The sequence below is a fragment of the Pipra filicauda genome, unplaced genomic scaffold (assembly GCF_003945595.2).
Source record: "Pipra filicauda isolate LSUMZ 115617 unplaced genomic scaffold, ASM394559v2 scaffold44_size3831614_pilon, whole genome shotgun sequence".
NCBI lineage: Eukaryota > Metazoa > Chordata > Aves > Passeriformes > Pipridae > Pipra > Pipra filicauda.
The window spans coordinates 3,446,596-3,468,418 of NW_024104587.1; the positions used below are offsets into that span (position 1 = coordinate 3,446,596).

Below are 21,823 nucleotides of genomic sequence, written 5' to 3' on the forward strand. Positions count from 1 at the left end.
GGAAAGGTTTGTGTAGCTTGAAATCAGAACTATTCAAATGCAGAAAATCCGTATGAAAACACGTACTTTAGTTTACGGCCGTACAAGCCAGTCCTTGCTTTGAATGCTCCATGGACTGTAATTTTTTTATTTTTTATTTTTTAGCTTTGAGTTCTGTTGAATTGGAAGCTTCTAACAAAGCAGGCGAGTTGGGTGCAATTTCTTTGGAAATACTTCACATTGCTCTGTGTCTGATTCTACTCGTGCTTCACTTAATAAGGAGGAGACTGATCAGCATCTAGAACTTCTTGCAGAATTAGCGGGTAGACAGCTAGAGTGTGGATTTACACACTGTAAAGACTGAATATTCTTGATTACAGCCTGTATTCTAGGTGCTGTTGTGCCATCTGAAGGGGTAATCACCAATTTCACCTATAGCTGCTGGACATTGCCCTGTAGCAGAGCCGACCCCGTAGCAGAGCTGACTGGAAAGGCTGGGGAATACCCCCGCTAGCAATTCAGCAGGCATTAAATCATCAGTGGAATTAATTCAGAGAAAACACTGGTGAAAGTAGGATCAGAATGAGCAGCTATTACCTATATAAATAAATAAACCTGTACCCCTTGTAGAAATATAACAGAGCTAAAAAAATCCCTTCCCTACAGTAGCATTTCTCAGCATACCTTAGTTATTGACAGAAATCCTTATGTGAGTCCTTTGCCGTGCTAAAATCTACTTTCTTGGAAAATGTAGAACAAATACTCAGGCTGTGATCTCATTCCTACTAGTGCCGGTGACAGGACTCCCAGGGGCTTCACTGCAAATTAGATCCCCTGGAAAGAAACAGAGAGCCAGAACGGATCCGACCTCTCTGCCGTTTCTGGGAGCGAGCTCGTATTCTTCCCTGCCCTCCTCGCCTTGCCTCTGACAACTTTTCCAGTAAGATCTTCCCTCCCGTGCGTGCCTTCTCTTCTCTTTCCCTCCCACCTCCCAAAAGAAGTTCAGGACAGGTATTGAACGGGCTGTTAGGCTGCTCCTAAGGTACAGCCTCTGTGAGCTCTCTGTCAGTGGCTATTCCCATTCCCTGAGTTCTGTAGGTTATTTTTCGAAGTATGTTTTGTTTTAATTCCGTTTTTCTCAGTCTCTGTTCTCATAACTCCATCCTGTCGCTCTTTTGATCAGTTATACATCAACTGTAACATAACTCTGTGATTTCATTTTGGTGCCGCTTACTTCATCCAAAAAGGAACTCGCTCTTCAAAGAAAACTTTTATTTCATTGTCTGCTACATATGCAAGTATTCCCTAAGGATCGGGTTATTTATTATTTTGCTCCCCCTCTTTGCTTTCCCCGTTCCTCTCCAAAAGACTAACAGACACTAATCTCCTTTCATCAGGTTCCCTTCTTCCTAATTTTTTTTTCTTTTTGCACAAAATGCTCGCCACTACCTTTAACACCTTATTGTGTCTGGAGTGATAATTACTTTCAGTTGCTGCAGCTGGTGCATGGAAAGGCGTGCGGGCCCTGTAAATTGGGAATGGGCAACCTGGGTGGGATTGCAGGAAAACACAGAGATCTGCAAAATCAGAAACCACAAGTAAAAGAGGGATAGTTGTGCTTTTCAAATGTTTTCTTTTTTTTTTTTTTTTTTTTTTTTTTTACATTGAACTCATCTTTGAGACGTATTTCTGGTGAATCACCTCCGTGACAATTTGTGGTTCCTTTGTTAGAGAAAAGAACTGGCTGATGCATGTGATGGAAAATAGGAAAAATATGAGTTGGTACCTGACACGCTTAGTTAAAGCTCACATTTGGAAACAACACACAGAGACATATCTGAATGTGGGAAACATGGGTCTGTCAGCAGGTTTTAAGATCTTCTCAGGCATTATTAATTCTTATTTTAATGTTTACAGTGTTTTTCTGAACTCACCGAGTCTTGATTCAATCTTTCACTTCTCTCTTGTTTTAAGTGTAGGATTGAGTAGGAAATTTGGGGTTATCGTAAAAATGAACATGAAGACTGGGTTATAACCTTTCAAAAATAAGAAGATTTGCCAATATATATTCCCCATTTAGTTCTTATATAAGTATTAAGCAGAAATTATTATCGGTATTATTAGTGTGTTTTTTAATGTATTTTGCCTGTTGCAGTCCCTCATAGCATTTTGAGATGTTTTATACTCCCACTAACCATAAGGAATTTGGCACAAACTGTTCACTACATAAAATTGGGTTTTTATGAGACTGGTTTATACACGTTTTCTTAGATTTCTTAAAGTAAGAAGTACTAAATTATTTAATATACCACTTGAGATGCTTTTAATAAAATGTTTGCCATAATCAGCACTGCTTTGGGCATCCTGGCTTGAAACTCCATGTTTTGTCTGCTTTCTGCTTTCCCATTCTGTGCTGGAGGCTGGCAGATGTTTCCCATGCCCACCTAAGGTTAGGAATAAGATTCAGGTTTGGAAAAGTGGGGTCTGTAGTGCAGGAGGGGCAGTGGTCTTTTGCAACTTTCAGAAAGGTGAACAAAAAGCGTGACTAATCTGGGAGTCTGTCTTCAGTTCCCAAGCTTAGTTAGGTTAGAGTTAGGGTTAGGGTCAGGAGAAGTGTCCAGTGTGACAGGCTGTGGTATGTTCCAGTTTCTGCGGGGGAAACCTGATGTCCTTGTCTGCTTTAAGCTGGGGTGAGGCTGTGAGTTAGAAAAAACAGGGAGATAGCAGCCAAGATGAGTGTGAGACTTCACAAATTCCTGGAGATAAAACAAGAGCAAAGCATCACGAGCTTTGAAGGAATTATTCTTTTTGATTTGCGGGCAGCGCTGGGTTCCCAGGCCTCTTTGAGTCAGGGTCTGGGGCTGGGCTAAGGTTATGGTTAGGATTAAGAAGAGTTAAGGCTTTTAACTTTGACAAACTGTGGTATTTTGCTATTTCCAGAAAAGTAAATCGACGGAAAGTATCAGTATCTTCAAATTCCTTAATCATTATTTGTGGGCACTGTGAGTGTGTGGACATGTTTTGACTAAGAGTTAATATTCCAGTTGGGTTAAGTAAGCAGGGGAAGGTACAGTCAGAATAATAGGGTACCCACTTTCCAGAGGATAAACTGAATCATTATCTTCAAATAATTCCTTATTTGTGGGCCATTTGCACTAGGAGCTGAAAAATTAATTGTTTTGGTATCATGGCATGCTAAACTTCTTAGGGGTACTGGCATGGGGCTATAAGAAAGGCTGCTAATTCCAGAATTAAGATATGACTGGTCTGAGATTATGAATGGAGGAAATTCCTATTTTGTGTCAGGAATTTTGAAAAATGTAAATAAGGCTTCTTAGTGCAGTCAGAGAGCCCACCTCTTCCCACACTGGTACCTCCATTTAGCTGTCGTGTGACAGCTGCTTTCTACCTATATTTAAGAAAAAATATTCCTTTTTCTATGTGGTAGCTTTCCACTGAGTGCCATTTTTCCTGATTTGGCCTCTTTGAACAGTTCTCTAGGTGATAAATGCTTAAAGAGCTTCAAGATTTCATCACTGTATTTAGTCAAATCCCAAGTTCAAATGTCATTTTCAGGGTAGCGATGACATAGACTTTTTTTTTTTTCTATTGGGGGTGAAAGAATCCACGTTTCTTCTTGCAGCAAGTTTCTCTATTATAATTTCCAAATAGGCCTTACAATTCTGAGTTGAAGCCAAAATCTTTGCTGGAGTTGAACAAGAATCCCAGGCACTTGACCAAAGCAGTATTTCAAGAATATATTGTATTTATTTGAAAGACGATAATGCAATGCGGTCATCGTTTGCTTCACTACAGGTATAAATCCTCCAAAACCATTGCAGATGTGGCAGGGATATTGCAACCCATTAACCTGACAGAACAAAACTGTTTTTCTCTTGCAAGGCTTGTCCGACTCGGTCTTTTTCTTTCTTTGCTGCGAGCGTGGTTGTGTCTGTTGGCTCTGTGTGTACATTGTGGCGTTGAGTTCCGTTGTCTAGACCATCTCCCTGTGAGTTAATACTGGAATGGAGTGGCCTTACATCCCAACATCTTCCATCCTTTTTCTGTGTGTACATTAAACTCAGCCAACTGAGGTCTTACTCAGAGTCTGGCACTTTTATGCTCTTGAATGGGTATTTTTCATGAGTTTGTATATAACTCAGTAGGAATGGTAGAATCTGTCCCCCCCAAAATAATTTAGAAATCACTATTTATTATGGCATTTTAGCATGTATTCAGGATTCCTCCTTGTTGCTGAGTTTGTGTCCAAAATGGAATTACTAGTCTGCGTCTTTGCTGATTGTGAATATGTCCATGAGGCTGAATTTCATATCTACCCATTTATGAATCTGGCGTATATGCTGAATGCAGCATTTTGTGCAGGTCACGTGTTGTATACAAAACATCTGATAAAATGCTGCTCACAGTCTTACAGATCTTAGAAATCCTTTCCATATGTCTAATCTTAAATCCTTTCCATATGTCTCCATCTATACATGAGCACCAATTAGTCAATTAATCTGCCACCTTTATTTAATTAGATAATAAAGAAGAACTTTTTGAAGTTAAATCTTATTTCATTTTTCCAGGAATCAAAAATGACAACTAGTAGCAGCAACAAATTACAAGATAAATTTCCTAATCCACTCAGTGAATACATTAATATTACAGTATTTGCTGAGTTAAAACAAGTCTAACATTCAGTATTCCTCTTTGCAAACAAAATACATTTGCGTGAATCCAAATAATTTTTTTTTTTTTTTTTTACAAAAATGGCTCTTTGTAGCAGTCCTGGAACAATTGCAAGACATTTTGACTCTTCAGTGTCCTTAGAAATTAACCCTGTGTTAATGAAAGTTCATAAGCAAGAATCCCTATGCAATGGAAATCCTCCCATGCCCTCCTCAGGGCAACTCTCCAGCCGCTGTGCCGTGGCTCAGCAGCGCAGGGTAACCAGACCAGGGGCTAAGGTGCTGGCTCAGTATGTCTATCTCCATTGAACCTGTCTCATTAGCATGCCTCTGGGTTCCCTGAAGACATTCCATTTCATCTGAAAGCAAAATATAACAGAAACTGGATGTTTCTGGGTTTGCTGCTGGCAGCTGTTACCTTTCTGGGGAAAAGGAAAAAAAAAAAAAATTAAAAAATTCCTCTGCCAGGTCCAGACCTAGAATAAATGAAAATAGCTACACTGAAGCCCACAGAGCAATATCACTTTGCACCTAGGGAAGATTTGTCCAGTGTATTTCTTACTTCAACTGCAAATAAACTCAATATAGAGGCATTAGTATTTTTAAAAGGTGAAAAGGATGTTATTTGCCTTTTTCTTGTAGCAGTACAAGAAAATGATTTTTTTTTTCTCTTTTCCACAGGAAAATAGTTTTCTAATAATAGCCCAGTATTAAGTGTCAGGTAGTTGCTTTATGATTTTCTGTGCTTTATTGCAGTCAGCTATTGGGAACGGGGTCAGATTTCCAACTCACTGCAGAAGAGCTGCTTTTATTGGGTTGAGCATTGTTGTTTTCTGTCCATGAATTATCAATTGCTTTGAAGACTGATCACTTCCTTTCGTGGGGATACTTGATGAACACACAACTTTTTGCTGGTACCTGAAGCCTTGTTAGCACAGAGCTTATTGAATATAACCCCCTTTGTTTGTAAGTGCAGAGATGACAGAGATTTGGAAAGCGACTCAGTTACATTTGGATTTTTTTTCTCTGAATTCAGAGTGGACTGAACATAAAAAACATTAGAGGCTCTTATGGTTTCACCTCATGTCAAAAAGAAAGTACTTGAGGCGCTCTTAACAAAATCATGACTAAATAATCAAATCGCAACATGATTTATTTTATGTATAAATAAAAATTTCAAAATGAACTGTCCTTGGACAGGTCTTTTTATAGGAACCTGAATATGGAGAAAATCCCTATAAGTCCTAAACAACTAATATGGAAAGAAAGTTATTCCTCTGGCAAGTTTTTCAAAGTGAAAAGGAGAATTTAATTGATTGATATCCAAACGTTTAAATCATGCTTTGATGCAGTAGTGGAAGTAGTTTATCTGAATCCTTCTATTTAGATAGATGAAATCATAACAGAATATGTATTTTATAAGTGATAGAAAAGAAGGAACAGGAAGGGGAAAATGCAACCAATATTTCCAACGACAAAATGTACTTTAGGTCTTATCACAGAGAATATTTATGCACGTACTGTCTTAGAGTTACTAACTTAAGGAGGGCTCCTTGTGATAGTAAAATAAAGCACTGAGGTTTTTTAGGATATGGGCCTTAGAGATTTCAAAGTTGAGCAAAAGAGATTAGGATTCTATTTTTTTTTTATCCTGCTTCTAGTTTTTCATATTTATGTATTAAGCTGCTTGTATTAAGCTCTTTGCTAAGTAGTATTTCTGATCTATGCTGTAATTTGTCATGACATTTCTCTAGGCAGCTATTATAAAGATGTCTGCTTCCTTTTTTTCTTAAGAAAGTAGACTGCAAATAAGTCACTTGATTTTTAAATTACTATCAATTAGGAAAATGGAGTGTCAGGGTCCAGAAAATTGATAGCTGAATTCTGATCTTGGATCTGGAAAATACTGAGCCATAAAATATTCATACACAGACACACAAGAAAAAAAAAAAAAAGCTGATGTTATGTTCATCCGACCAACATATGTTGTTTGTGAGTGTCACTGGAGTTCCAGTTTTTAGAATATGGGAAAAAAAGATACTTGAGTGAAACAGGCAAGCAAGTGCATGATCTGACGATCACCTAAGCAGGTTTTAATTTAGAAACTGTTGATACCGAAGCTGCTTTCCAAGTCTATTCAGTACAAGTCAGTGAAACTCACACTGACTTCGGCAGATCTTGTGTTTTCCTGCCAGTCTTTTCTAGCAGCTTGTCTGTTCTGCGTCCAGCCCGGGGAGAAACAGCACCTGCCTGCCTGGGTCCTTCCACTGCCTCCCTTGTCACGAAATCTGAGTGCTTTCCAGAGAGCGATGGCTTTATCTTTGCTGCCCCCCAGTAAGATGGTGAATTGTCATCGCTGTTTTGCAGGAAGGAGCAGGGGACCGGTGACACCGGGGCTGGTGCCGTGTCGTGGCACAGCCAGGCACCGAGCCCGCGCCACGGGCAGGCATCGTGGTCCTTTAGCTTTACATCTGTCATTCCTCACCCTGCTTTTATGTGGTTTTGTGAATTCAACATACTTGACACCTACCTTTCAAGGTGTCTGAGTATGATCTGACCCGGAGCTTAACTCCTTTTGCAGCACCCTCTGAAAATGTGCGTTTTCTGAACTCTCTCCCGCCAGCAAACGTCGCAATCTCGCTTCTGTCCCCAGAACCAGCCACCCCCAAGGAGAGGGACAGCTTAATAGTCCCTGTTTGCAGGTTTGAGTGTGGGGAGAGGAAGAGGAGTATTTAATTCACAGGTGATTTTGAATTGTAAAAGATTGTACAAATCATCAGAAGCAGGTGACAAACGTTTCTGCAATTTAATTAAAAGTCTAATTGCACCTTTCAGATTCTTGCAAGAGGGAAAATGAAACAGAGAGAAATTGAAATCCTGTCATAATAATGTTTGTGATGAGTTTGATCAAGCCTACCGAATTTCCAGAACTTCACTATGGATTTCAACAGGCTTTGGGTCAGGACCTGTCACCTTTTTTTTCTCTACCTGAGCTCTTTTATCTTTGCCTTTATTTTTATTTTGCCTTTATTTTTTTTTTTTTGCTTTTGAAGTCTAGCCTTTGAATATGCTTTCTCTGTGGAACGTGTGTATATCTTCATGACTTCTATAATGACTCAGTTTTTAAGAGTAAGGCAAAAAAGATGGTAATTTCCATAACACACACATTTCATTTACGATTAAACCAAAAGGAGATTTGTCAGTTAGTACCCTGATTTCAGCTGTAGTTGGAACATTTTCCTGTATAGCAATATGTTGCCTATGAAGGCTGCAACCCCCCCCTTCAGTTATTTGAACTTGATGTGATGTCCAGAGACTGAATTCTTGAAAAAAAAAAGAAAGGAAAAGGTAGAGGAGGAGTACAGGTATTGTAAAATTTACTTTTTCACCTTTAGGTGTCCTAAAAATATTTTCAGAGCATTGAACTCTGTTGTTTCATTAAGAAAAAGTCCCGTAGTTGGATTTATAATTAAGAGCTGCTGATTTACATTGCATTTAACAGTATGCTGATCAGGCAACAAGCTTTTCCCAGCCCTACCGGATCTGGGATTCAGCCTTGGGAATGAACCCAGGCAGAGCTTGAACTACACAAAACTCTGTAGTCTGCAACGTGTTATCATTAACAAACTTTCCTTGTTTTATCTCCTCTCTCAGTAGCTAGTCCACAGTTTCCTTTCTTCACAAATGAATTGCACTACAGCCCTGCACTAAATTTGAGGTGGGGGATCTTTACTCACTGAAATATTAATGGAGCAGAATTTTTTTCTGTGAGACAGACTGGATTTTTCAGTGGTTTTTTTTTTCCCCCCTATCCATCTAACAAAGCTCCCTTCTTGTCAGTCAGCTTTGTAAAAGCATAGGAAGCGCTGAACACATTAGAAACCAAGATATGAGAGAACCCAACAAAAAACCTTTAAAAAAAAAATACTTTTGAACTTCAGAGAGGACGCAGCGATTGCTTTGCTGTGAACACAGAGCTGAAGAGTTTTTTGCTTTTTAACAGACATGTGTAGCACATTTGTGTCAGTTTTATATTTGCTGTCATAATATGATGGTTTTATTCAGGTTTTAAACATGCTTCGGCTAGAAACCCTACATCTTTAAATTAGGCAACCCCGGTGCCTTTGCGATTTCCCTAGCTGCACTCTCTCACCTTACCCAGGTGCATGTTAAATCAGTATTAATGACAATATCATCCTTCTGCAGTCATCTCCTGCCTGCAATTTGGTTTTAATTACCCACCACGTTGTCTTTCCCCCTCACTGACAGCCATTAAATAGGGAATGACACCAGAGCCGTGCTGGTGTCGAATAGACACTTCACCAGGGTGGTTGGTTCTTTTTTTTTTTTTCCTCCCTCTTCTCTTTCTTTCCTGCCTCTTTTTTTTTCTTTTCTTTTCTTTTTTTTTTTTTTTTTATAATTAAAAAAAAAAAAATCCTTCCATAAAGCAGGCTGCAGTGCCTCCTCGTGGTAGTCACCAGGAAAAAAAGAGGGATTATTTTGCTCAGGCTTGTTTTGATGGCTTAGCAATGCTTGCTTTGGCTCGGTTAGAGCTCTTGGGGAGAGGGAAAAAACCAGCAGGATCCTTAAGAGAGAGAGAAGAACCAGCACTAAAAGATTAAGGCATGATTGGGACACACTGAAGTGTCTCCTCATTGAAATCTAACAGTAACTTTGATGTAGTATTTAAGGCTCGTCTGACAGTCTGGAAGAGCTGCTCGCAGGCAGGAGCCCGGTCAGTCCTGGCTGTCAGGGAATAAAGTGCTGGAGGCAAAGCTGCTGGCAGAGGTGACCCAGCCTGCATCCCTCCCTGCATCCCTGCCTTCATCCCTGCCTGCTCCCCTGTGCTCCTGCCTGCGCTGCGCTCGGACATTCGACAACCTCTTTCGTTCTCTTGTTCTGTGTCGCTGCGTCGGATTGTACATAAACACAAGCAACAGGAATTTTTTGTGCCAGACACGGCCTTCTAAAATGTTTCTAAAAGGCCTCTAAATTTCTTTCACTTTGGCCAGTGGTTTGAAATAGCCTTGCTCTGCACCCAACATCAATATTTATCCCTGTGGGAGGATTTCTCTGTGTGAACTAAGTTCCTGCTGGAGGGATTTAATTCTAGACTCATTGCACCAAATTTTGTGGTATTAATCTTGATTTATAATGCTATAACTGGTGGTAGAACCTGGTCCAAGATTTTCTCTGTCAGTCTGATCCTGTCCCAGTCTCTCTGCAAGCTCAAATCTCAGCAAGGTCAGTTGAAAGGATATTGAGAAAGAGAGCTGGGCAGTGATTAGTGAAATAGCATTAGGGAAAATATCTGTCCACTAGAAAACAAGAAAAAAATTTAAAATAGTTTTGAGGAGTGAACAGAACTTTTTTAACTGAGAAATTTCTTATTCCTGTTTTCTCATCAGCATATTAGATTTAAAAAAAAAAAAAACAAACAAAACAAAACAAAAAGGTTATTGGAAGAAAAATAAAATCTGAATGCCCAGGCGATTAAGCTGGTAAAGATGTTTTGTGAAGGACAATCACTGCCCATCCACATTTTGTTTCTGACATGGACAATATTTGATCTTGTTAAATGTCAGCTGCATTGATTTGATTTGAGGGATCTGAATTGTGAATCACTAAATACTTGCTCTGTAAATTTGTTGGCCCTTTCAAGAAAATTTCTGACTGAAATTCTGACTGAGGCTGATAAACAGCAAGTCTACCAGGAGAGTTTATTCTCTGATAGAGCTTCCACATATTGGTTTACAGCTGTATTGAGTCCCCTTAGAATGATTTTTTTTATTTTTATTTTTTTTTTACTTTCCTAATATGAAACTTGATGCTTGGAAAATCTGATAAGTGAGTTTCATTTCCCTGGAAATTTATTGCTTCTATTTCCAAGTGCAAGGAAATAAAACAAGTAAAAACAATAAGCAGTCTGTAAGGAGGGTATTAATGAGAGGTCACTCTTTTCTCATGTAGGCTCAAGCTCAGGAGAAAAGAAGAAAGGAGTTGCTTTGGGGGCAATCTAAATGGCTGGTGCAATATATTTTACTTTATTTATTTGGTAGGATCAGCTCTGTTCTATTTCCCTCTTCAAAACGTGCTCTCCAAATCTGAACAGGATATTTATGACAAGAAATAGAGAGTCTTTTCTTCAGGTACTGGAAACTCCTTTGACTTCAGTTCAGGGACCGGCTGATTTTTACTTGGCAAAAGTCTATTTATGCTGCTTCGAGCATCTCTGAAATTCAGAAGAGCCCATTTGTACATGTAAAAAAGATGCTATAGAATTCCAGTGTCCCATCCTTATTCCAATGGAGAACTACATTATGCTCATCTAATTCCCTATTCTTTCATTTGGAAATGATGGTGTTCTTCACTTCTTCCTGGTAATTGCTGTACAATGCTAAGAAGCTGCCAAGTTCCACTCCAGAACTCATTATATTTAGTAACAGTGGAAAAAATTGCCATCTATGGAGCATTTTATATCGGAAAAGAACTGGGCTTCACAACAATGCAGATGTGCATCCTTGTAGATCCAGTCACCGAATCAGCTCCTAAGTGAGACAGACTGTCCATTTTGGGTGCAAGAAAAACAATTTGGAGAATAAACATGAAGGGAAAGCTGACAGTAAAAGACTTTAATGGAGGAAAATTTTAATGCCAGCAATGCCAATTTGATTTTTAGATTTCTGTTGCTCCAATTCCCTATTATTCCCCTCGTTTGCTTTGGAAAGTTGTACTTCCTCGAGCTGTCTTAATTTTTTGTATTGTAGAGCAGTGACTTAGTTGTATGTTGTAAATGTGATGCTTTTTTTTTAGACTCTGTAGCAGGTTTATTTTTAAATGTATTTTCTCTAGGGAAGGGCGCACAGTTTACTCAAAATTTACCATATGCTTTGCATCTCCAGTAAAACAGTTGTAGAAAATACTGTATTTTTAAATCTGGTGAGTTGTGAAGAATCAGAGAGAGGCTGGATGAAGAACACTAGTTAAAAAGATAGATACTTAGAAACTCCTTTCCTTGCTAGAGTAAACTGCTTCCATGAAGTACCTCAAGAGGAACTATTGAAAACATTATTGTGCTTTTAGGGTTATAGGCCTTGAATCTACAAACACTTGTGCATGTAAATAACTTCATATAGGTAAAGTAAATGCTTTGAACTCAAAAGAACTACTTGCATATAGGAAGTTTTTCATGTTTAAGTGCCTTACAGTTTAAGATTAAAACTGTAGTTAGTGTTTGATTAACATTTAATCCTCCGTGGTTGTGCCGCCTTATGGACAATCCAGAGGGAGTTTCGGATGATGTAACTCAGAAGCTGAGTGTGCAAAAAGCTTTTGGTCCATCAGTTACGTTGGGTTTATATTTTGAGTTTCAAGCTGATATAAATATTTTGTGGGTTTATTTCTTAAAAATAAAAGTTAAAGCTACTTCCTTCTCAACTGGAAGCCCTAGTTTGTGATACATGTTGCTGTTTTGGCTTTTTTCCCTACAAGTAAAAAAAAGTCTTGAATTTAATTCCCTAAAATTTTACATTTTCTATTCTGCATTTTTCAGCTTCAATATCTAAGGAAAAGTGAAAGAAACTTAGAAATAAAATACTGCCTTTTAAAAAGTAATATTACCTTTTAAAAAGTAATCCTAATCTTTGCTCTTCTCATTCAGCATTTTGCCAAAATCAGCATCAATTTGCAGAGGGTATCGATTAACTTAACGTCACTGTTTTTTCTAAAAGAACACAACTCATGCCCCACAGAAGCTACTAAAAGTTTTTCATTAGCTGTCTTGGAAGCTGATGCCATACAAATTAGAGGACTCCTAAATACAGGAAATATAGGAATTCTTGATATGAAATTCTCCATTTGGTTATAACTGTGCCTGTAGGGCCACACAGTCTATGATGGCTGTAAGATTTTTCCACAAATTATTAATCAACCCTTGAGCAGGTTTTATGACAGTGCTGACAGACAATGGATTTAAGGAATGTTTTGAGGAAGTGTCTGTGTTTATAAGGGAAGTAGTAAATGGGCACGGGTAAGACATTATGAAGAAACTAAAATGTGAAAATGCATCCTGCAGAAATGGAGAAGCACACGGAGAATGAATACAACTGAGCTGTTACACCCAAGCGTCAGTCACTGTTCTTTTTGTCTGGAGAAGTCAGGTTTTATGGGGGATACTGGGAATAGGCTGCTTTTTAGTGACCAGGGAAAGACTGTGAGGAGCTTCCTAGTTCATCCAGGTAACATGTCATAGAGAAGCAAGGACATTCCTGATACTTTTCTTGGTTTGTTTGATTACATATCACTTTTCTTCTTCTCCCTTTATACTCACACCTCTCAACTGTCATCTTAAGGTAATCTTTGTTATCTAGTACATCTTTGACACTGTTTATTTGTGCATAAAATAGAAATAGCTTTGTGTTAGCTACTCTGAGAGACTTATCCTGGGCTATGGGTCTATTTTGCTCAGTTGTGTGTGTGCTCACTTGGAGGACAGACAAGTAATCAGGGGTGAAATCCACCCCTGCGCTGGGTAAACATTTAAAGTTTATGATCCTTGTCCTAGCCCTGTACATAAGGGTGAATTTCATCCTCCATAAATGTAAAGTCTTCCTGTGTTATTACAGTTGCCTTTCCCCATTTCCCATTATCTTTGAACCCCCCTCTCCATCATTAAGCTTTCTTTTAGGGTCCAGGCAAATGTCATTCTCTTCTCCTCTTTCTCTGACTGGCCTCTGGTTATATTAGAAAATAAAATTAATCTCAAGGGGAAAATAGCACTTAAAATTATTACTACTGTTTAGCTTACTAAAGTGATTTGCTCTCCATGACCTGTCTCAGGCTGATCCTTGTACAAATCAAATCAGCACACAAAACAGCGCTGCGGAACGGTTTCCAGACTCAGAATTTCACAGCTCCCAAACCTTTAGAATGTCACAAGCAAATAAAAAATAAACATATTGGTTTATCTGTCCCTTTAGATCCCAGACAGTGCTTTCTTTTTTTTTTTTAAAGGCACGTATTCTCCCATGCTCCATATGAAGTGTATGAATAAGACAGCTGTAATGCTTCTAGGTGAGCCCAAGCTTAAATATGTTGTGGAGTGGGGGCTGGAGAAAGTTTCCAGGCGCTTCCAAGTCTATCCCTGTGTTGTCGGGGATTAATGTCACTCTGACCTCCAACAGTTTCTCATTAAGCTGTCTAAAATATGAACTCTTACCGAGCTCCTGCTCTTCATTTTTAAATTGATGGGTTTATCAGTGGGCTGGAGGAGACAGCTTGTGGATAGACCAGACTGCCATGATATTTCTGTGAGGCTCAGCTCGTTCCCTGCCAGGGGCACACGCCGAGCTCGGCACCGTGCATCGCACAGCCTGCCGAGCCCCGAGAGTGCCACGTGTCCTCACAGCACGGTCAGAGACGCCAGCTCAGCGTGGCTGCAACAGCAACACGTTCATTAGTTCTGCCTCTTAACAGCAAATTAGCGTAGGTGTTGTAGCTATCTGCCTTTATATGTGACTGTACTTTTTTCAGTCCCAGAAGGAGCTCAAACCATTGGGTGTCTCTCTGGCACACGCTGTTGTGTGGTGCAGGTGCGTCCTCAAAGGAGTATGAGGCTGATCCTGTGACACACAGGTAACATCACTCACACCATTTGTTGCACAATTGGGCTCTGACATCTTTGCCTTTCTGACCTTGTACGGGATGCCACAAGGATGACATTATCCCTTTTTGCCTTGAAGTCCTTCCCATCCAATTCAGCAGATACATACCGATGTCTGTGAAATTTAAGCAATGACATGACAAAATCCATGACAACAATTTGTTCGTCTTCTGGTGACCTCTTGTGGAGTCATTTAGAAATTAGGCTTGATCTGTTGTGTATGGTACGTTCCGGGGAGGGGAAGACAAGAGTCATAATCCAAAATGTTCTCAGGCTTGGAGGGACACTCGGCTCATGCTGAAGGACACGCCGTCTCCCACGGACTCTCTGCGTCTGGGTTTGATGGCAGGGTCATTTACTTGTCTCTCTGTACTCACTGCATTTGCTGTCTTTGTGCATCATAAAACCCCACTTGTCGTTGACTCTCAAGCACAGGCTTACCTTTAAAGATTTAGTGTAAAAACCCAAAGTATGTTATAGAAATAGATCTGTGCCTTATGAGAAAGATCCTAGCTCTTGTGTCACCCCATTTTTTAAATTGTCGTCCTGCACATATGGTAGACATCAGTGTGATTGCGAAGCCTGCAAGGTGCAACTAGGTGTGAATTGTTTAAAACAGGACTGCCACCAAGTTCATATCCAAGTTTGTATTTGGAAAATCTAGAAGTGATTGTTCTTCACCTGCCCATGTCTAAAGCATAAAATTAAAACCTTCCATGCCATTCATATTACTTTTTGTGCCGATTCTGCTCAAAGCCAACCTTTATTTTTCATTAATTCTTGCAAGGCTTGAAGCTGTTCCCAATGAAACCAATTGCCAAACTGATTGTGGGAGCCAGATCAAATCTGTAGTGTAATTTCCCCCCTGCTTTTTTATTGTCCTTGCTCCAAGTCATTCCTCTCTCATGCAAACTACAATCACTATGGCAAGCATTTACTTGATTTACTTGTGGGAAAAATTATCTCAGCTTCCTCTCTGTGCATGTAGTATCTGGCAATGTACTGTACTGAAGAGCATATTGAGAAATGTCATTGATTATTAAGAGTTTAACATGATGAGCCATTCCATTCTTCTCTTCATTGAGACCAATTTTTTCTTACTCTCAGGTAAAGTTTTAATATTCTAAATAAATAAATAACCCCCTCCCATGACCTATTATGAGAAGGATCCTCTTTGCAATGATAGTTCTAAAAACATCCACATGGGTCAAGGTTGTTTTTTTTTTGCCCTCCATTTGTTTTGGTTTTCATTTTTTGGCTTTATTATTTGGTCACTAAACAAAAGGTTTGCTGGGTGTTTTGGTTTGTTTTTTTTTTTTTTTTAAGCTTGAGGGAGAATATGAATGTCATAAATATTTCATTTTCCTAGCACATCTTGCATTGTTCCTCACTTTCAGACCTTGCCAGCAGTCAACACAGTAGTAAATTTCAGCACCTGTGGACCTTTTTCAGTAATTTATGATTTCCATTAGATTTCCATTAGAGATGGACTAAAACAGTTTAGGAAAGTGCTAGCACCTTCAGCCATACGGATCCTGCCTGTCTCCAAGGAGGCTGGGTTGGATTTTGGTATCTGTGCCCATGCCTGCTGCCAAAGGTGTGGGGCTTCAGTTTGAGCTGTTGGGTCTCAATGCCAGCCAAAATGCTTCCTTGGAGAGAGGGTTCCATATCTGAGGAAGGAAGGGCAGCCTGATAATAGAAAAACAGGTTTCTCAGTAAAAATGTCGCTGTTTCTCACTTTCTGCCCCTGTAGTGCAAATTCAGCCCACAGTGACTGGGTTTGTTGGGTCACTGCAAGTGTCTGTACTTTTTACGAACCTAAAGCCACACTATTTATGGGCAGCACTCCATCCTGAGCTTTTTTGGGTGCCTTCGCCCTCCTTCCAGCTATCCTTCTCACATACCTGTGGTCTGGTACAGGGCTTTGGTGGTAGTGGCTTTTTTCATGTTTTATTATCACTAGGAAATATATTGGAGGGAGGCCTTAAGGAGACCAGGTAAGAAGTGCGGAGTTAATTTGATTGAGAAATTGGCTTGATATTCCCTCCAGGTCTAATGTGAGCTTACAGGCAGCCTGTGTTTGTTCCAGAACTAGGTTTGAACCTGGAAAATCTCCCAGCTTTCAGCTCTTCATGCCTGCTACAAAGCGAGATACAGCGGCAAATAAATCACAGAGAATAATTTAGTCATGAATTGTCCATTGGCATTGTATCATAGCTTGAATATATTTCCCATAATAGCTCACGATAGTCCCATTGACATCCACTTGACTTTTATGAAGTTTTGCAGCTTTCACTCTCATATGAGCAGCTCTGACTGGTGTGTGACTGTAGCAGCTGATTTGAGGATGGAATATTAGACCACATATTAGATGAAATATTGTACTCATGGCATTTTCTGGAAGCTGTCCTTTGGGGTAGGATTGGAATCTTGGTTGTTCTGTCAGTTCAGTGTTTATTAATTATTTTAACCAGCTGTACTACATCTAACCACCATCCCTATGTAAAACTTTTCCTTTGTTGCCATCCTCCTACCACCTTTCAGCATTGTCATTCCAGCAGTAGGGCACTCCGGGGCGCGTGGCTCCTGCTGGGATAACGTCACACTCTGAGTGCACTTCACAATGGTTTTCAGCAAGCTGAGGAGTGACATTATCTCAGCAGGACACCTGCCCTTCACCTTCCATATGGGGACCCACCTCGGAAAGGTCAACACTTGCGGTTTAAAATAATATTTTAGCCATTGCTATTCAGAATTCAAAGAAAGAAAGGAGTGAATGTCAGATAGCCATGAAATTCATGAAACCCATTAATCCCAATGACAACTAGCCCCAGACATACACTTTGAACATTGTTTTACTTAGGTTTTAAGCACAATTTTTTTTTTTTTAAAGAATATTCTGCAGGATATTTTAACATTTAGCTCAAGTGCCAACAGAGTAGGAATTTGCATTCTAAAAAAGTTATGTGTTTAAAAATGCATTGCTGAATTAATAGGCTGAGGGCTTTTGCTTCTTTTATCTCTTTGTTTTCTCTCTGGTGCTTCTTGTACAGTTTATTTTGGAATAGCAATAAATCTGCTTAAAGGACAGTGAAACGATGTCCTGGATGGAGCTGAGTACGTGGCTTGAACCAGTGGATGTGTCTCATCACTGTAGTGTATCTTTCCTCCGGTGAAGCACCTACCACATATTTTTGGGGTAGAGGTATCTGAGAAATGATTATATTCACAAATCTTATTTACTTTCTAACCTGAAACATAAAACTGAGAAAGCACTTTTATGATGTTAGAAATGGTCAAATAAGTCACAGAGTTCCTTTTTTCTGTTCCTTTTTCATTTTGTATGAAGAACCTAACTCGTGGAGCCCAGTTCATAAAACAAAATGTCATTTGTGGAAAATGGAACATATCCTCCACATAAGCTTGACAGTATTAAATTTGCACCTTGTTTTTATCATTTATGCCACTAATGGCCAACAGCAGAGATGGCAAAGGTAAAGAAGAACATCATATTTGTCGCTGTTTTCTTTTATTTTACTGCTGATGCAATTCCAGAGAAATTAGTGGAGTCTCAGCAGCCCGAGTCAGGCAGTGCCGAGCCACACTGAGGCGTTTTGCTTTGAGAATCTGGCTGAATACTTCTGGGAAATGTTTCTCAATATCAGCTCAGCACGACAAAGGCATCAACTGGCTTGTGGGTGGAGTTTATCTTCAGGGGTTAGACACACCTTTGATTTGCTCAATATATGCTGTTTGATGCAACAGCAAATGGGAGGCAATAATTCTGGCGGACGGGTTTAAGAAGTGTCATGGGGAGCAGGCGAGCCTCCATTTACAGATCCCATTTTGACCCTTCTGTTCTAGCAAGGTTCTGTCATTCTGCCCATCACTGCACTTTCTGAAGATTTTGTCAATACTGAAGGATGACACAAAGATTTTTCTTTCAGTATTATAAGATTTCTAGACTTGGCTAAACAAGTGAATCTGATTTTGCTGAATTTCTGGCTGAGTTTTCAAGCCAAGAGGACTTGGCTATGTTTTTATAAGTGCCCTCTTTTAAAATTCCCAAAAGAGTCAAAACTGCTGTTGTCTTGGGAGTCTTCCATTAGTCATCAAGATAACAGGTTATTAATCCGAAATGCCTTTATGTTCAGAATTAATTTTTCACTAATTTTGTCCTAAAAGTATATACCATGTTCAGGCCTGCCAAATAGGAATGAAATTACAGTAACTGTTGAAAAGACATTTGAACAATAGTTGTCAAAACAGCATTGTCTTAGAAATGGATTAAACCAAGAAGCTCTGTTTTCTTCTAAAGGAGAGCTATTTCCATTGAGCTTGTTTTATTGATAAATTTCCAGAGACCTTGAGCAGTGGATTATTCTCTAACAATCAATGTTCTTACTTCACGTATTGTCTTTCCTACCATGTTTTGGAACATTATGGAACATGTCAACAGAAATCCATAAAAATTCAGTTGATAGTTGAAAGCATAGAATTAGTCAGAGGGGGTTTTTTTCAGGGACAAAATCCCCTTGTGGAGGGGTTTGTGAGTATGTGTATGCACCTGGGTGTCTGAGGTAAGCCATGCTTTCAGCTCTACTCCAATGTGCCAGTGCAGCCTAGGACTGATATCCAAACACCCAATTTGGCCTGGACAGAAGGTGGGCCATGTTTTGAGGAAAACTTCAGGCAAGTTTTCTTCCTCTGTTTTCCATGAAGCTGTTTAATTCATAGAGCTTTGATGTTTAAACTGATCCTGACCTTCTGTGAGTACTTCAAAAAGGGAAAATTAGCTGCTTGGAAAAATAGAATGACTTAAATCCAGCAGTTTGGGACACACATGTTAAAGCCCCACTGAACTTGTGTTGACTTCTTCAGTTCTTCTGGGTATTATTTCCTGATTGACTTATAACTAGAGAAAGGTGTTAATTTTCAAAACTTCAGGAATGTCTGTTTATTGATCTGTCTTTGAAACACTGTTCCTGGTACAAGAAGAATCCATCAAGACACAGGGAGCTGCTCTAAACACAGGGTATAAAAGACTTTGATTAACTTTATTTTGGCTTTTACTTACCTCTAATGAGTAAAATGATTAATTGAATAACACTCCCTGGCTTCACTGTAGTTGATGGTCCATAACAACTCCCCTGGTTCTCATAGTTTATAATTTAGCTGTCAAAATATTCTCTAGGTTAGATCTTGGCAAGAAAGGTCTTGACTTTGCTTCTTTATTTTTTTTTTTTTTTTTAAAGTAACAAAGCAAATCTACTTCAACTATTTGTAAGTTACTGAAGTGAGTCGAAAATATCCCACTTTAAAGTATGTGCCTGGTCAGTGTTAGGTAGTTATTATTTTGGGAGGATAAAAATGTAATACATTATTTCAAAGTATTTTAAATGTGCAACTTAGCTTTGCTATGATTTATTATAGGCTGGGATATACATATATTTTCAAAGATTTTCAGGTGGGGGGAATGTATCTACTGTATATTAATGGCACTTTTTGGAATAGGTGAACTGATCAAGTTTTTTTTTTGGTGGTCTACACCTGCTTGGTATTTTGGAACTTTTTAAAGTATTGTTTAAGAGTCTTGTATTTTTAAATTACTTTTGCTCTTCAAGATCTAGTGCATTAAAATACATTTGGGCCCTGTTGGTATGGAAACATAAGTTTCCTTCAAAGCAGGTTTCAGTTTTAGTGCTGCAGGACTCAGCTCTGGGTCCTGGGAGGAGTTTACCCCTCGCATCCATGAAGTTTTCTATTTTCCTGGAGAGATCACACCTCTCCTATGTGTCCTATTTCTGTTTTATCCCACCAGTTTTGGGGGCTTTTTGGTGATTAAATTCCGGCATCTGTTCCTGGGCAATCCTGTTTTCAAGTGGGTCTTTCCCATTCAAAGCCCACGGATACCCTTTGCTTGATTGCAGTTACTAATGGGCAAGTACAACTGTTGGAGCACTGACTGGGACTCAAGTCCTCCAGAAAGAGATTCTCTCACCTTTAAAAGGTTCAGGATAACACCTGAGCCCTACAGCAAGGGCAGCTTAGGAAAAGGTCCTGTCTCAGCTGTTTGCTCTTGGCAGATGGTTTTGTGGGGTGGGATATGTTTCACTTTTCAGAAGATCAGAGCCATGCAAAGAGCCAGCTCATGAAAGCAAATCTCTTCTTTCAGTGATTTTTGATGCTCCTTATAAATCATGCTGTTAAAATTCAAGCTAATTTTGCGCACATATTGCCTGACTTGATGGGGTTATTCTTTTTTTGTAATTAAAAAGACTTGATGAATTAAGCTAGGAGTATTCCCTTCCATTACTATACCCCTCTTCCAGTATGTTTTGTTTCATTTTTTTTTTTCATTTTTTAAAATTTAATATTAAGTTCACTTTCTTAATCCTTTACATCAACTTTCAAAGAAACAAACCCCAAAGTTTCCTAAATTGTTGACTCAGCATCTAAGTATCTCAGTTCCTATTCTGACATATTAAGAGTGTGTGTATGTTCAAGATTTCTTGCTTTGCTGTTATTTCTGGTGGAATTTTGCCATAAATTCTGTGAGTCAAAGGGAATATGCAGTTAAATATGAAGTCTCTGCTGCTTTTATTAAGCCAGATTCTTGAAGGTGCTAACTCCTTTTAAATTCTGTAGTTTTAATGATAACAGAAGGACGCTTATTTTAGTGTAGACTGCTATATCTTCCTGTCTTTTTATTCATTCAGGTCGCTAAGATAGTAGTCCAAGGATATCCCAACAGTAAAACTGAATGGAGGAAAAGATCCTTCATAAATGCAAGACCTTTCCTATAAAAATCTTCAAAATTTCCTTCCCAAAAAAACCCATATAAAATCTCACATTGTAAATTTAAGTTTCTACATGTGGGTCAAATTCTTATCTAGCTAAAATTAACATCTATGGCACTAGGGTTTATTAAAGTAGTGAAAAGGTTTGCACAGATATTGCACACTGCAGAAATCCTTTTTACTGCTATAATAAAACATAAAATAAAACTGTCTGTACTTCTCTATGTCAAAGCCACCCTTTCCATGCAACACCACTTGTTTAAAAAAAAAAAAAGATATCTGTTGTCTTTGTAAAACTATTTTATGAGAAGATAATCTAAAACTGTTTTATGAGAAGATAATCTAAAAGTCTGTCCAGAGATTGTCAGTAGAATCAGATCACTGATAGCAAGACCCAACAGTGAGATACAAAGCCATTTTTTGACTCATGTTGGCAAATACATGGTACAAATGTGGACACCTGGAAGTTTTATAACAAAACTGAACGAAAAGGTGTTGTCAGGAGTTGCAAGAAGCATCACTTAAAAGAGCATCTGAATTACCAGTGGGTTTTAACTGTTGACTTAAGAAAAAAATTTCCTTGAGCATGGCTTACAAAAAACCCTCATGTTTGAAGTGGGCTGATGAGATCAAGTTGTAAAGTGTTCAGACATATTCCTTAGATTTATTTACAGTGATGTTACATTTCACTC

At 38.9% G+C, this 21,823-nt stretch overlaps 1 long non-coding RNA gene across 2 annotated transcripts in view; it reads left to right on the forward strand.

The window, feature by feature from the left end:
• The first annotated feature begins 791 nt into the window (after positions 1-791).
• Positions 792-21,823, forward strand: part of LOC113987308 — a 226,652-nt gene continuing 205,620 nt past the window's right edge. For both annotated transcript variants that reach the window (XR_005565284.1, XR_003540488.2), the window contains exon 1: positions 792-919. This is a non-coding gene — a long non-coding RNA (uncharacterized LOC113987308). The remainder of the gene's footprint in view (positions 920-21,823) is intronic.